We start from the raw sequence: 16,330 nt of genomic DNA, 5'->3' as shown, positions 1-16,330 counted from the left end.
TTTCCGTGAAAGAACACGTGGACATGCTTGCAGATGAAATTTCATCGTGCTTTCCAAATCTACCTGACACCCCCTTTGCACTGGCCAGAAGCCCATTCACAGTCAAAGTTGAAGATGTTCCTGAGACAGCACAGGAGTTCATTGAACTTACTAATAGCGATGCAGCGAGAACTGATTTCTCTACAATGCCAGTAACAAAATTCTGGATCGAGTGTTTTCAGTCATTTCCTGTTCTGTCTGAGACTGTGTTGGGCCTTCTTCTTCCATTTCCAACAACATATCTTTGTGAAACAAGGTTTTCCAGCTTGTTGGTTATCAAGTCTAAATACAAAGTAGACTTGCTGTGGAAGATGATCTTCATTGTGCTCTTGCAAAGACTGCCCCGAGAATTTCTGATCTGGTGAGACAGAAGGTGTCTCAACCTTGGCACTGACGTTAGCGTTTTACACATCCTGTCGCAAAATGTAGCAATGTAGTTTACTGTTGTTATATCAAGACTGTTACCCATGCTACACAATGCTTCAAGACAACATTTCATTTATTTGTAATTAGAAATAAAAATTTCACAATCTATAAATACACCTCCAGGGGGAGGTGCGTGGTTATGTGTTGATCATTATGATCAATTGGTTCCCACTTCCTCCCCTCCTTTCCCCAACTTCCCCCTACCCTTCTGGTATTGCTACTCCCATTCTTTCTTGTCGCGGTCCAGGTTCTAGATTTTCCCTAGTCTCAGTGCTGCTGCCACTAAGAATCGAAAATGAAGGGTTGATGCCGCACTGAACCGAGCTGATTGCCCGAACAAAATTAAAACACTCCCAAGACACAGTAGCAACACACTTAAAAAAACAAGCTTTATTAGCAAAATACGTTCTCTGGGAAGAGAAAGGGTACCTTATCGTAGGAGGGCGCTATTAGCAAACAGTTCATAGGTCTTTATACCTTATTTTCGGAGGAGCCCTGGGCGGATTTCCTGATGATTAATAGAAAAGGTAATCTTACAACCAATTTTCTTTTGCGCATGTGCATACCCACAATGCATTCTGTTATGTAAATATAAACGGGGGGGGGGGGCGTGTGTCTTAAAAAAGCAAGGCTCTCGGATATAGCTGGATCTGCGCATGCGCCAGACCGGGAAAGCCTCTTTGTGTCTGGATCTGTTTTAGACGCGTATTGTGAACCATCCATCAGCCTCTTCCTTATCATTAGAACGTAGTTCGTCTAACCTCGTCATATTTCCTATCAGAAGTTAACTTGAATAGAAACTCCTCATCCTACTGTGACTTCCTACCAGACATCCGGACCTCTTAGACTTTTCTGGATTCATTGTTACCTCCTCCGAGGCATGCGCGCTGCAGCCTTGGCTCAGAAGGAGAGGTGGGTACTGTGGTCGCTGGGGCCATTAGCAGAGACCATAGCCGGTCAGAAGACAGGATAATCCCGACTCGCCTGTAGGAGATCCCAGTAGTTATTCCTATTTCTAGTGCCGGCTAGAGGGAACCTTATCCCATCCAAAGAGCATGACCATTGAGTAGGAGCCTCCCCTTACAAGCCTATTCCTGCCTCCACTTTCTATGCTTTGTCCCGAAACGCCTTAGAGCGGAAAATAGGTTTCATTATTGCTATGACACACTAAGAACTGAATATATCATGCCTCAGGGCTGTGTGTGTGTGTGTGTGTGTGTGTGTGTGTGTTTTAATTCCTTTTCATAGCACGCCCAGAAACAATGTGGCGGATCTATGGGGTATCAAAACAGGTTCCACTTGATGGCAGTCTTGTACCAGAAATGAGACCGCGCCTTTTCCCTGGATCTTCTCCCTCCGCCCTTTGCCATTAAAAAAAACCGATCAACCAGTGTCTGCTATGTGCCATCTTGTCCATGTTGCTGAAGTGAGTTCCCATATACTGTGCTTAAGCTTGCAAGGTCTTCCTCCTGGGGATCAGAGGAAGTACCATGTTTTCTTTCTAGGCTTCACAGTAGGAGCCCTGGTAGCTAGTGGTTATACATAAACTACCAGCCATTCTGCAGGAGAAAGATGGTGCTTTAAAGAGTAACAGTCTGGAAACAAACAGGGACAATCCTGTAGTAAGGTTTTTATAGGTCGAGTCTGGGGGCTTAAACTTTTCAATATCTGCATCCTATAAGGGCTAATTTCCTTGAGACCTCAGAATGCTAATGACCCTGACTCCCCACTGCTCACCAGGGAACATTCAATCTTGTGCTTTCTTACACCTCATGGAAAAGCCAGGAGGCCTCTAAGAGTCAGAAATCCACAGGGGCACCACGGGTACCATGGTTTAGAAGGTGAAGGGAAACTTGGCATCAGACCATGTCCTGAAGGCCCGATCTTCTCACTTGACAGCCCCAGGGTTGTACACATAGGTCAAGAAGGTGCCCTTGCCATGCCAGGGATGACCCGATACCAGGTCTAGCAGCAGTCTCTTGACACTTACTAAGGCTTTGTGTGGATAACATACAGGTGCACTCTGGCCCATAAGTATTCATGTATTTTAACTGGGAGTATTAGAAGTAAATCCTGATGATACTAGGCTTCATTTCTTACACAGGGTATGGGGGTGGATGATGTTAACTGGATTTTGAGGGTCTGCCACTTTGGATTTGGGTGTGAGAGAGCAGGGAATAAACCCTAACATGAGAGGGCTTCAAAATTCTCTTGGGAAAATTCCATTATCACTCCATTCCATTTTCCCACGAATATTTTGAAATTCCTTTGCATTGTCATGAAACACCCTCCCAAGAAAAACTGGTCAAAGAGAAGTGACCTCATAGTCTCCCCTGTCTTCTGATACTCCTACTCGGGAACGCCAGCAAAAGCAGGTTCTCTCAGATTATTTCCTGTTGCGTCCAAGTATTCTTTTAGTCCTCTGAAAGTAAGACCAAGAAAATTGGTTTAAAGCAATTACCACACCTTCAATATACTGACTCACATCAAGCAGGGCCAAACAGAGCCTGTTCCAGTGTCATGTAGTCAGGAGAACCTGTGCTCTGCAGAACACTGGCACACATGCAACCAAAAATATGTGTGCAGGTAGCAACGTTTTTATCAAAATTGGTGTGTACACGGGTAAACCAGGGGAGTGTGAATCAATGGGAATCTTTCTTTTTGGATGTCTGCTCTATGACAACATGCCCAGCAACAGCCATGCTTTGGGGACGTGTCTGTGTTTCTCATTCAGCAGGACAGATGTTTCCCAATGAATGGGACCCTATAGGCCCATCAGGTCTTTCTCAGAAGGTCCAGGCCTGTCATCCCATAAGAATTCATGTCCACGGATTGATTTCAACTTTTCCCGTACTTCAAGTCTACCCCCTTGATCATGATCATTTGCTGAGTTTGGAAAATAATTTTCCATGTCTTATGAAGTCCAAGAGGACCCACTAAAATGCCTTGGCCTCTGTCTTTAGGATAGATTTTACCAAACGTGCCTGCCAGTGTGATGTCCTCCCAAAGAAAATCTGTCCTCCCATGATTAAGTGGGTTGAATTCAATCAGACCCTACTAGGCCTTCTGTGTATTGGTGAGGTCTGTGTGAAAGGAGCCAGAGTCACAGGTCAATCAAGGTCCAATGGCCCACGGCCATTTTGTGTGTTGTCTCTGTTTATACTGTCTTCTGATATGCGTGAGGTTTGTCCTAGAATGCAGTCCCGAACACCAAGCTGGTTCTTTTTGGCTGCCTAGATGCCAGTCAGGCTTGGAGAGTCAGAGGCCCCCTTCATGACTTGCTAATGAGCTGTTTCCAATGGATGCAACTCATCACGATCTATTTCTCTTTCTGATCACAAGGAAGGCCCACCTACTATCGAAGCACAAGCAGGAGCCATGCAAGCTGCTGGAGAAGAAAATGAGCAGCATTGGGAATCGCCTAGATGGAAGAGACACCCCACCCCCTTCACAGGCCACAACAAGGAAGGCCAACACAATTGAACTGAAGCCTGCATCACAAGCTACCCAGCACCCTTTAATATCTTTTGTCTCCTTGCATATTGCAAATGCCTGGAAGACCATTGTGGTGTGGGGATAATCAACTGAGAGACACATCATCCTCTGGAACCACTGGGCCAAGGTATGTATCCCACACTTGGAAGTCAGTCATTGTCAAGTGTTTGATTCCCCATTGAGACAATGGTGAGGAGGCCACCATATCCGATATGGCAGTTTGATAATCCCCTGCAATGGTCACATAGAACTCACAGACAGTACTCACGCATAAGGAGAGAGGGCACGTATTAGGGAAGGTAACAGGTTACCACAAGCCAGGATCCCAAAGCACTAGGGATACAGTCATGGGCCCACAGTAATGCCTCTCTTCAGCCAACAGCCAAGTTTTTTCTCTAATTCTCAGCCAGCCTGCTGCTCTGCCTCACAGTCCCATAGTTTCAGCAGTGCTCCTTGGTCGGTCTGTGTCTCGGCTTGGCTCCTTTACTCTGTCCCATGGTCTCTCTGCCATAGCCTCTGGTGCCTCCATCACTTCAGACAGAGATCTCGAACTGATGGTGCACTATTGGTGGCTCTTCTTCCTGGATGGTCCTGAGATCTCTCTCTCTCTCTTCTTCTGAAATGGCTTTTATACATAGAAGATTGACCTTGGTGCAGGTGGGCTTTTCCTCTTCCAGCAGACCATACTCCCAAGGGAACAGAGGGTGGTGACTTGGTTTACACCCTGCAGTGAGGTGGAGACTCAGAACACATCCCTCCTTAATCTTGTAAGTTTGCATAAACAGAGAATTCCCTTCAAAGCTGGGCTATAACTTTAAGCTTGGAGGTTAAAATTTACAACATATCACACCAGAGATGATGGATAGAAGAGCCCTATCAACTGACTACATCACACCTACACTTTGGCCTCCAGCTGAATGACATAGTTCTGTAAGGTCTCTAAAGTGGTCAATACTTCAGTTCTTGGCTTTGCACAAGAAAGAATTCACACCGAAGCCCATTTTGTGATCCAAGTGAATTTTTATGAAGGATGGGAGAAGTCTTAAAATCTCAAAAGGGTACACGCTATTTCAGGGAACTGTGTCAAGCTGCGCGGAAACCACCCTGGGGTTCGCAACTAAACATGAGCAACCACGTGGAATAGCACACCCAAACATGTGGCACTAGGGTAGGGATTCCAGGGGCCTAGGGGTTGAGAGAGAAAGGGCAAGAGGCGACAGAGGCTTGAGTGTGGGGCAAGAGAGAGCGCTGGGGGGAAGAGCTTGAGGAAGAAGCAATGGATCCCAAACAAACATGGAGCAGGCTCTGAGGGACACACCCAGGCTGCCTCCACCCTCCGACCTGCCTCTGACCAGGAGCAGGGTAAAAAGGAAGCTGCCTTCCCTTCTACAGGGTACTTCAAACCTCTGGCTAGGGCGGTGTGGTTGATGGTATTGGTTGACTCCATGGGCTGTGTTGAGCCCACCTGGGTGATGTCATGGTCCTGGGCCTAGTTTGGACTGCCCAGGTGTACCTCCCCCCTGGCTGGGGCCTTGACTTTGAGCATGCTCACTTAGGGTGTCCTCATAGGTATTTAATGGTTGCCTGATTTCCTTCCAACCTCCTCTAGGAGGACTGTGCAGGCATGGGAGGGGCAACCCCTGTCCCTATTCTGGCTCCCTAACAGCTCCACTGGTTTGGAAATTCACCTGGACCTTCCCACACATGGTCAGTAAACATGGTCCAAGTTCTCTGAGACCCAGTGATAGGCTTGTCCTAGGAGCATACCAGGAAGATCATGCTCAGGACCATGGAGTGGTAGCCAGTGCCCTGGGACTTGGTCAGGATGAGAATGAGATTCAAAATGTTCTTCTCCCCATAGGACAACTTTTCAAAATGTGTCAAATGTCATATGTGCACTCAAGTGGGAGTGACTTGTTGAAAGTAGGTTAGGATTATCCCACCAGCTTTCCAGCTGACCTACGAGACAGCCGCTAGAGGAGACCAGGGAGTACGGCCCCAGGCTGATTCCAAAAGTGGGGGCTTGAGATGAAAAGAAAGGGATGATGGCAGTCTCCAGGACTATGCACCTCTTTCCTGGCATGGATGGTGGTGGTCAGGGGGAGGGAGGTGCAGGGTAGTGGGACCAAGCACTCAAGAGGCCTCCAGTCAACACTGCTGACCTTCTGGGAGGCTCCCTCGGCCCATGAAGAGCTCTGACGTGAGCATGAGATCGAGAGCAGGGCAGCCAGGGGTGAATGGACATGAACAGCCTTCCTCCAGATTGCACCCCAAGCTCCCATGGCCTCTCCGGGAGAGTAGCCTCAGTGGGGAGATCTGTCAGTGGAGCTGCCTGGCCATCTGCCCTGCTAAGGCTGGGTCCAGGAGCACTCAGGACAGGCCCCTGCCAGGACCCATGGAACCTGGACCAGGACACTGCAGCTGCCACGTCTTGGGCTGACACTTTGGGCTCCTTCAACACTGGTTCATTCGATTCAGGGCCACGAGGTTCTGGACTCGGCCTTGGGTTCTCCATCCTCCTGGGTCCCTGGTGGCTGGCTGGACATGCCCCGGTGGCATCCCTGAGAGGAACAGGGGCACATCCCGGGTCTGCCTCCATAGCCCCCAAGAGTGGGGAACTGTCCTCCAGTGCTTTGCGTGGTCATTAGCCAAGGTTCTCTAAGGTCCAGGGAGGTCTACCCAACTCCTGTTCTGGGGCTGCCCGCTGAATGCGCATATTGCCCACAAGCCAGGGCTGAGGGGACTTCTCTGCCTTGCAGTACTCTCTTACAAACATGGCCGCCACCATAGCCTGAGCCTTGGCTTCCTGTGATGACCTGTCAGCCAACATGGCTGCCTGGCTCCTTCTTACGCACCGCTGCTTCACCTGTCACACATTCCTGTCCCACTGGCCCCACAGCGCAGGATGCACTGCATATGCAGGACCCTGTGTTCAGTTATTCTGCGGGAGGGTTCAGGGTGGTCCCATCATGCTGTCTTCTTCCCACATGCCCAAGGGAAGCAACATGGCGGGTCTCCGGGCTGACAAACACATACCACTGGATGGCAGTATGGTACCAGAAATGACACTATGCTCTTCCCCAGAACTACTCCCTCCGCCCTTTGTCATTAAAAAAAACAAAATCACCAACCAGCGACTGGCCCCTCTTAAGCCTGGAACCTCCCCATCTTGTCCACATTTGGGGTTCCAGCTCCCACACTTTATGCTAAATCTTACAACCTCTGGTCCCTGAAGGAAGACATCAGATTTCCTTCCTCCTGATGGGGGAAACACAGCCACACCTAGCACCCCCTTGCTCCAGCTTGGTGCTGGAGGCTGCTCAGGCCTTGGCTTGATCCCTGCCAGCTGCTTTTGGGGTCAGGGAAAAGGTGGAATGAAAGCCTGGCTTTGGGGTAGCTTCATCAGCTTGTACAAGCAGAACCGTGCCAGAAACGTCCATTCTGGTTCCAACCAAGGGTTGGAACCAGAGGTGGGAGAGCGAACTGCAGTGAAAGGGGGCTGCATCAGTGGGAATGCAGGGTTTCTTTGACTGGGGTGAGCCCCTAACCACAGTGTTGTGCATAGGACAGTTGAAGACACTCAGAAGACGACTATGGACGTGTGTGTGTGTGTGTGTGTGTGTGTGTGTGTGTGCGTGCGTGGTGTGCGTGCAGAGTTCTGTGTCACACAGCCAACTCTTTATGAAGAGTTGTAAAGACCTTAAAGTACATGAGCCTCCCAGCTGTCACTGGCTGGTAGAGCACTTTGGGGCCTCATTCTGATGTCTGGGCCTCCAGCGTGGGGCACTGAATGGGCAAGTGTCTATCCGGGATCCCTGAAGATGTGCCAGGCCAGGCCACAGTGGGCTTCTCTCTCTCTGTCTCTCTTTCTGAGGCCAGGCTGGTCAGTCCCTGCACTGGATGAGGGAGCTCAAGAGTCCAGAGAAGGCAAAGGGGCACTAGCAGAAACGAAGATACTCTCTCGCCCAGGCCATAAACAAAACTCTGGGCACCTGTTACCATACGTGGCGCTCAGGTGGTGCAATGATTAAAGCCTATGACTGCTAAGCAGTATTTGAACCCACTAGTCATTCTGTGGGGAAAAAGATAGGATATTCTCCTTTCATGAAAATGTATAGCCTTATAAACCCTATGGGACAGTTCTACTAAGCCCTAAATGGTTGCCAGGCAATTAGTGTGCAGTTTTTACTTTTAGTAATATGTACTCATACTGGTATTTATAGATTCATATACCGTATATACTCGAGTATAAGCCAACCTGAATATCCGCCAAGGCAGCTAATTGTACCACAAAAAACGGCATGCAAAATGTGCTGAAAAACACGACTTATACTCAAGTATATACGGTTTATCCTCTGCAAGATGCAGAGGTTGCACTTGACTAATTAACCCACAGCTTGGTGGTTTGAAACTTCCTGCAGGGGCCTCTAAAGAAAGCCTCGCCATGCACCTCCAGAAAGAGTACAACTAACAACACCCTGTGGGACCCTTCTAATTCCTAACACAGGAGTCATGACAACTGAGCCTGTACATGGTAACTCAAAATGTCAAGGACTGAAAAAAATGAGTTTAAGTCCTACTCAAATGACGTGTGCTAATTAAGCCCACTTGGGCATTATAGCCATTCAAGTCTTAACTTCCTGTTCCCAACCTGCCTTTCTCATGGTGAACCTTCTTTTTGTAGCTTTCTGGGCAAGCCTCTAGGTGGTCTAAACTTTTCCCATGCCTTGGGAACTCTGAACAGTGCAGGACCTAGTCCTCAGTCCTTATCAGACACCCCGGCTTTCCTCCCAGCTCGTACCTGCTCAGGGAAGAAACAGTGATGGGTTCACGGGCCTGACAAGCTATGTTTGCTTGATGGCAATACAGTAGCAGAAAGGGCAGTGCTTTCTTCCTCCAAAGCCTCTTCTTTTGGTATTTGAACAAAAGCCAACCAGTGTCAGATGGAGTTCTTAATGGTACCATACAGGCAGGTGACATCTGAGCAGGCAATTTGTTTCATAGACTTTCTTGTAAACGCCTACCTGAATGTTTGTCCATAAAATACACTCACTCCCCATACACACATGAACACACACACACAGTGTCTTGTTTGGGTCATCGTTGGCTGCCTTGGGAGCCACTGTGGACAGAGTCCCATGCTGTTCATCGAAGACCTCCATTTCCATTTTCCAGGCGGTTCTTCTCCCTTCCACACCTAGTCCCAACCCTGTCTATACAGGCCGTCCTGGACTTCTTGGAGTTCCCGTTCCAATGGCGTTGTAAGTTAGTCGTGACCTAATTCCAGTACCTTATTCCTCCCCTGCCCCCCCCTCCATTTTCATTATTACTGCATTCACTACCAAGACTTTATAAACATCATCATTGTTTGTCTTTTGGGGTAGGAAAGCATTCCATATAAACTTAGAGCTATATTTTGACCCATGCATATGTATTACTAGTACCGAGAAATGCAAAAAAAAAAAAAATTGAATAAATACAAACAACCCCCCACAAAAATCAATGGTCTGTCCTCCTTGCAGTTCCTAGTAAATAGGATATGCCAAAACTCAGGGATCACTTGTGATAGCAAACAGATTTTATTTGTTTCCTGGTCTTCCTTTAACAGTGTTGACAAGGTGACCCCAACCCTAACTAAGGACCGTGGATGCCCCTGTAAACACTACACCCTTTCATGGGAAACCATGTAGATGAAAAAGACACTTGTATATGTCATTGAGTCTGGAGGTCGTGCTAGTTTCCCATCACCGCACCATTCACCATCAAAGGTCTGGCGATCTATGAAAAATTTCAATCTAGAAAACCCTTCAATTCTACCCAGTAGTGTAGCTACCAGTCAGAATTGAGTCACGTACACAACAACAATGGTAACCGACTAGTAATGCCATAAGAGCATGTCTTTCCGCAGAAATTTCAAACCTGTCAAGTTGTGAATATTCTGCCAACATGGAGTATGTGTCGACGCCGTTTCTTCATGTGCCCGAAAGAAGTCTTTGCCTTGAAACCAGCTCCTTCTCACTTTCACCCACAAGTAGAGGGATGGTCGACTTACCTTGTTGACCTATGCTGGAGAATTTGTCTTTCAAGCTTAGTGCTGTGACTCAGGTGAAGGTTCACAGAGCAGACCATTGGTTTTCCATTCAAAAAGGCATATACATTTTGGTTCAGCTCATTCATTGCGATCACCTCAATGGACCACTTGTCCCACTTCCTTGCTGTGTTTCCTGTATCTTGCTGAACTCTCTTAACTTTGTCCTTGGGTAGTTCCAGCCCTTTGGATCACAAATAGTTAAGTATTCTACCTTGGGATGAGTCCAGGTCCATGTAGGAAGTCATTGTCTTCGGGGTTCAATCCATCTCTATCTGACCACTAAGCCCGATCATGTTTATGATTTTGGGTTTGAGCGCAAGAATTTTTTTTTGCAGCATCTGTTTCAGGTTTGTCACTTTAGCAAATTTCTACAGGCATTATTTTTTCCTTCAGAATATTTGACTTTCAAGGAGGCATGCAACATTTCCTATTGGGACCATCTCCCAAACATGTTCTCCAAGACACTGAGGTCAACCCCGCCCACATCCCCCACAACTTCAGATCCTGGCCAAATGAGATTTCATACTAGGCCTGGAGGTGGTCTGGTCATAATTCATATCACTCTTAGTGCCTCAAACACACTCTTCCTTCCATTAGAAGGACTCTTCAGAAGCTATGCCTAGAGGGGCTTGGAACCATGTTCAAAGACTTTCCCATTGAGGCTCCCCTGCTCCATCAAGGGCAAAGGTGAAGGAGAGTGTTCAGCTCAGTGCTGAGGTATATTCCAAGAGCTTTATACTAGGACCGCCCAAATAGGGCCGTCACTGAGGCCTGGGCTTTGGCTTCCTGTGCTCCTGCAGCCGTACACCATGGCTGTGTACCTCAGCTTAATTCACCGTTGCAGGTTCTTAGGTAGGACCCTAGATTGGGACACATGGAGCTCTGACCATGCTGAAACCTTTGTTTAGTTCTGGCCAAGACTCTGACTTCCTTTAATCCCAGGCTTTCCCAGGAAGTAGCAATGGTGGAACTTTCAAAAGCATTTCTGCTTGATGGCAGTATTGTACCAGAAATCACACCCTGCTAGTCCCTCAGAACCTAACCTTCTGCCCCTTACTGCGGCAACAACTGTCACTCTTGTCTGCTGGCCCTGAAGCAGGGACCTCACTCTGTCCTATAGGGCAACTGTGAGTCAAAATCAAGTCTGTCAGATGGATTTGTTGTTTTGTTTAGAATCATGTAGTAATAAGAGTGTTTGTATATATCTGTACATATCCTCTGAATGACACAAACAAGTTGTACTTGGTACCTAACCTTGAAGTTTAGCACTGTGAGTGCACCTTAAAAAAAGGGGGTGGGTCTGGTCATGAGTTTCTTTACTGATTATAGCCAAGAACACCTTGTGAGGCACTTCTACTCTGTAGCACAGGGGGTTGCTAAGCATCAGAATTCACCCCAGGGTGAGCATTTTATTTTCGTCTGTCTTACAGGGTCATTATAAGTCTGCATCGACTCCATGGCAGTGAGTTTGGTCTTTGGTTTTGTGGGCCTGTGATATGAACAAGGGAGTATTAGGGGCAGTGTGAGTACTTTGTGATCCTTTGTGAGTGATATTAAAGCTGCATACCAGGTGCCCCTCCCCATATCCCCTCCCCCCCCCAAAAAAAAACCAGGCACCCATGACAGCTAGGCTCACCAAGCTCCCAAAGGGGGCTGTGGTGCAAACCGTGTTTGGGAGAACACAGAGAGATGCATTCCATTTTAATGCTACATGGTAACTGGACCAGAAAAACCTACACACCCTCCCTTAGGACCTCACCCTTTGACACAGGAAGGGGTGTGGTGGGTGGGTGGGGGGAAACATCTAGTTTCCAGAGTCCTTAACTCTGGAAGCCTCACCATCATGTATATTTTCAGGGCTCCAGCTCTGACATCTTGTACTACATCTTGCTAATCTCTGTATGGGGAGGGAACAGGATTCCTTCCTTCCTAAAGGGCAAGATTTACTCCATACTCAGGCATCCTGTGGGTAGGTGGATCTAAAAAAACCAAACTCATTGCCATTGAGCCAATTCCAACTCATGATGAGTCTATAGGGCAGCGTAGAACTGTGTCTGTGGTTTCTGAGACTCACTTTTTACAGGAACAGATTTCCACCTTTCTCTTGAGGAATGGCTGTTGCTTTTGAAGAGCTGCCCTTGTGGCTTTCAGCCCAATGGCTAACCACTATGCTACCAGGGCTCCCAGATAGATTGAAAGTCATCAGACAATCATCCTTAGCACTCCTGCTTGGCCGAGACCTCAGGAAATTAACATTATCCTTGTACAGAGTTCCAACCAGCCTGTTTCCAAGGGAATACTCCACTTGCGCTGCTTAACACTTCACTGAGAAGCCAGTTTCATATGTATTTCAACTTTTTCCTTTCTTGGAGAGTCCATTCCTCTAATTCATGGAGACTCTCAAGAATCAGATCTTGGAGAATCAGATCCACTGCAGTGTACTTTCCTAATATCTTTCCTAAGAGCCCTGGTGGCTTAGTGCACCTGCCGCACTCCTAGTGGACCTAGTGGACCTGTTGCACTCCCAACTGCAAGCTCAGCAGTCCAGAGCCACCAGCTTCTCTGCAGGAGAAAGACAAGGCCGTGTGCTCCCATGAAGATTTACAGCCTCAGAAACCCAAAGAGGCATTTCTCTTCTGTCCTAGGAGTTGGATTCAACGCGATGCCAGTGGATTATCGCTTTCCTTTCGGAAGCAAAATGATCAATTTAGAGTTGGAAATGAATAACATTCTCTCTCCTGTGTTTCCTTTCCACTTTTCTCAACATCAGAGTTGGCCAGGCACCATTTTGCTTTGCCATTGTGATAGTGGAAGGAAACGGTGTGCACTCTACTTAACCAAATAATGGTCTGCTGAAAAAGATTTGTTGCTTAAAAAAAAAAACCACTACTGGATAACTTATGAGAATAACAGTCTGGGAATACATCATGATGGGAATTTCAACCTTTTGGAAATCACATTAATATAATTTAAGGCTATTTCAATGAATTGAATGTTACAGAACCAAACAAAAAGCAATCCACTGCCATTGAGTCAATTATGAAGCATAGTGACCCTATAGGGCAAAGTAGACTGCGCTATAGGTTTTCCAAGGCTACGTTTAAGGGGCTCTTTGAATAAGGAAGACTGAAGAATAATCGATGGATTTGAATTATGGTACTTGCAAAGAATATCAAAGTACCATGGACTGCCAGAGGAACACACCAATCTGTCTTGGAAGAAGTGCAGCCAGATTGCTTCTTAGAGGAAAGGAAGCAGAGCCATACTTTGGGCATGTTGTCAGGAGAGACCAGTTTCTGGAGAAGGATATGGTGTTTGGTAAAGTAGAGGGGCAGCGAAAACGAGGAAGGCCTTCAATGAGATGTTTGACATAGTGGCTGCAACAATGGTCTGAAACAACAATTGTGTGGATTTCCTTCAGTTAGACAGAAGGGTGATTGACTCAGAACCGATTAGAAGGCACTCAACAACAACATGCTTTCAGAAGTCACTACCACATCTTTTTCTTGGGCAGCTATTGGGTGGGTTTGGATCTTAGACCTTTTTGGGTTAACCGCCTAACAACCCCAACCCCAGGAATCCTTTATTAAAGATTGTAACTTAGCTCAGTGATTGTAGCTTAACTTAAAAGATTGTAGCTATAAAACCCTGCAAACCAACAATTATCTATAACAAAGTGTCCCTGACTCCTTGTAGAAATACATAAAGCAAAATAAGTGGGAAAATAAAAAAAATGTCTTCCAGCATTCTAAAGCAAGAACCACTATTTGGAAAGCCTGAATACGTGTAGGCTTTTCTTGGTGGCATGGCCACAGACTCCTTGGCTGTTTTTTTTTTTAGTCAGAAAATGCTGGAGAGAGAGCTTTTGAAGCCAGATTGGCATATACCACAAGAGACATACTAAGTTCTTGCACAAGGTCCACCTACCCAGTGCCCCAATGCCCAGTGGGCCCTATTCCAACTTGAACTTTCTTACACCTCACCTAAAAGCCATTGGGATATGAATTTCAATTGTGTTCCTCTTTTGGGTGGTGGCACTTACTCACCGCAAGGTCAGTATTTCAAACTCATCAGCCACTTGTTGCATGGAGAAAAAGGAAGCTGTCTGGTCCCTTAAAGACTGACAGTCTCAGAAACCAGAGAGACTGATTTGATGGTGGTAGGTTTGGTTTTTGGAAAGTTCACATCCCTGATTTAAGTTTATTAACAGGTGTTAGAGAACTAGATCCTCTGAAATATGCAGATAGCTACATGATAACCTTTTTCCTTTGGGGAACATAGTCATGCACACTCACACGTGAGGGGGCGGCAAAAAACATTCCCGGGAAAAAATTCCATTGCCTTATCATTTCATCTTTCCACGAACTTTTGGAAGCCTCATCTTCTGGGTAAGGCAAACAGGCCACACTTGGCTACTAACCTAAAGGTGGAGAGTCTGAACCCACCCAGTGGAAGCCCTGAGACAAAATGCTTAGTCATATTCTTCCTTAAAAATGACAAGCAAGAACAGGCATACAGGGCAGTTTTATCTGTAACACTTGGGGTTGTCATGAATTGAGAATGGACTGCACAACAATGTGATTTTATTTGGTGTATCTTGCTGCTAAGGCCAACAGAGCCCTGGTAGAGTAGTGGGTAATGTGTTGGCTTGGTAACTGCAAGGTCAGCATTTCAAACTCACCAGCCACTCTGTAGGAGAAAGATGAAGTTTTATATGCCTGTAAAGATTTGTCATCTCGGAAGCCCACGGGGGGCAATTCTGCTGTGCCCTCTGGCATCACTATGAGTTGGTCAGCAGCCCAACTCATAACTACTCTGCTACCAGGGCACCTAGACGTTAAGAAGGATGTGATAAATACCTAGCAGGAGGTTTCTATTATATAGCTGTGCAAAGGCCAGGACACTTGTTTTGTGAAAGCAGTCAAATGCAGAAGAGTATATTGCTCATGATACCATTTGTGTTTGGTTAAAAGAAGAAATGCAAATACGACACTCTATTTGCCTCCATGTGCATTAAACCTGAAGCCTACACAATTGAATCAGGTTGTCACTATAAGAAGTATTGGAATGAATACTGGCAAAGCTTGGAATTGAGCCTAGGACAATCATAATGGACGATGTCTTTGAATGCGAGAAGACTCTATTCAGAAAGGTTCTAAGTCTGTAACTCTCCATGGCAGTTAAAGAAACAAACAAACAAAAAAACCCTCTGTGTACGCAATTATGTATGTATATGCATCAGAGTACATCCTGCAGCGAAACCTTAACATAGACTTTTATATTAGAGGCTGATAAACAAATGTCCCTGGCAGTTAATCATTTGGGTGGCACCATTCAAGCAAGGCAGCCGCACACTGGTCCTATGATCACAGAGCGAGAGACAAGAAAGGCAAGGCTCACCAAGCCATTTATCTCTCTGCCTTTCAGTCAATCCCACCTGCGTTTATCAGTCAGGCTGGCACAACAAACTATCTCAATCCACCCCTTGCCAACCTGGCACCTGTACACAATTCTTTAGCCATCTATACATATATAATTTACGGACATTGATGAAATCACACTTATACTTATCATCAATCATCATTATACATATAAATGAAAACACAGTCCAATTATATCTGATATATCATACCTGAATGAAGGAAAGATATGCAATAAACACATACAAAGAAAATACATTGACAATTACAAACCTCGCTTTTGTAATTGATCACGTGGTCGTAATTGATAGGTAGAACTACCTTCTACTACTACCCATTCTGTATTACCTTTGCCTTCAGCAAGTACCTCAGCTGGCTGTGGTTTTTTGCCTGGTGGGTTGACTCAGACCTTCATTCCTGAGAGGTCTGGGTCATTATAAGTCCTGTCAGGATTGGGTTGCTGTAACTTACCATTTACTTTAATTACAGGACATGGTAGCACTAAGAGTCGGCCTATGGGATCTCCTGGATTCCAAACATATTCTTCTTTACCTCCGTTTTGTAACACCAGTCCAATTTCTCCTTGGTAATCAGGATCAATCACACCACTCAGTACAGTGACACCCTTCCTGACTTGTTGATCCAAAGGCATAAGAAGCCCAAAGTAGCCAGGGGGCATTCTCAGCTGCCAGTTAAGTGGAATCCGTGCTGTGTTTCCGATTGCGAGAGTTCCTTTCTTCGGGACCAGGACCTCCAGGCCTGAGGAAAACAGGGTTGCTGGGACAGGAAGCAAAAATGCTGCAAGTGGATCACTAGGAGTAATAGTGAGTGGTGCCACTGCAGCTTCCACCCCTTGGTT

At 46.4% G+C, this 16,330-nt stretch overlaps 1 long non-coding RNA gene across 2 annotated transcripts in view; it reads left to right on the top strand.

Annotated features, from left to right (window-relative positions):
* The first annotated feature begins 3,810 nt into the window (after positions 1 to 3,810).
* Positions 3,811 to 16,330, top strand: part of LOC123522644 — a 36,059-nt gene continuing 23,539 nt past the window's right edge. For both annotated transcript variants that reach the window (XR_006680882.1, XR_006680881.1), the window contains exon 1: positions 3,811 to 4,087. This is a non-coding gene — a long non-coding RNA (uncharacterized LOC123522644). The remainder of the gene's footprint in view (positions 4,088 to 16,330) is intronic.

The sequence above is a fragment of the Echinops telfairi genome, unplaced genomic scaffold (genome assembly GCF_000313985.2).
Source record: "Echinops telfairi isolate 266 unplaced genomic scaffold, ASM31398v2 ScPeMD7_7427;HRSCAF=8465, whole genome shotgun sequence".
NCBI classification, from domain to species: domain Eukaryota; kingdom Metazoa; phylum Chordata; class Mammalia; order Afrosoricida; family Tenrecidae; genus Echinops; species Echinops telfairi.
This window is presented reverse-complemented; position numbering and strand designations above follow the sequence as displayed.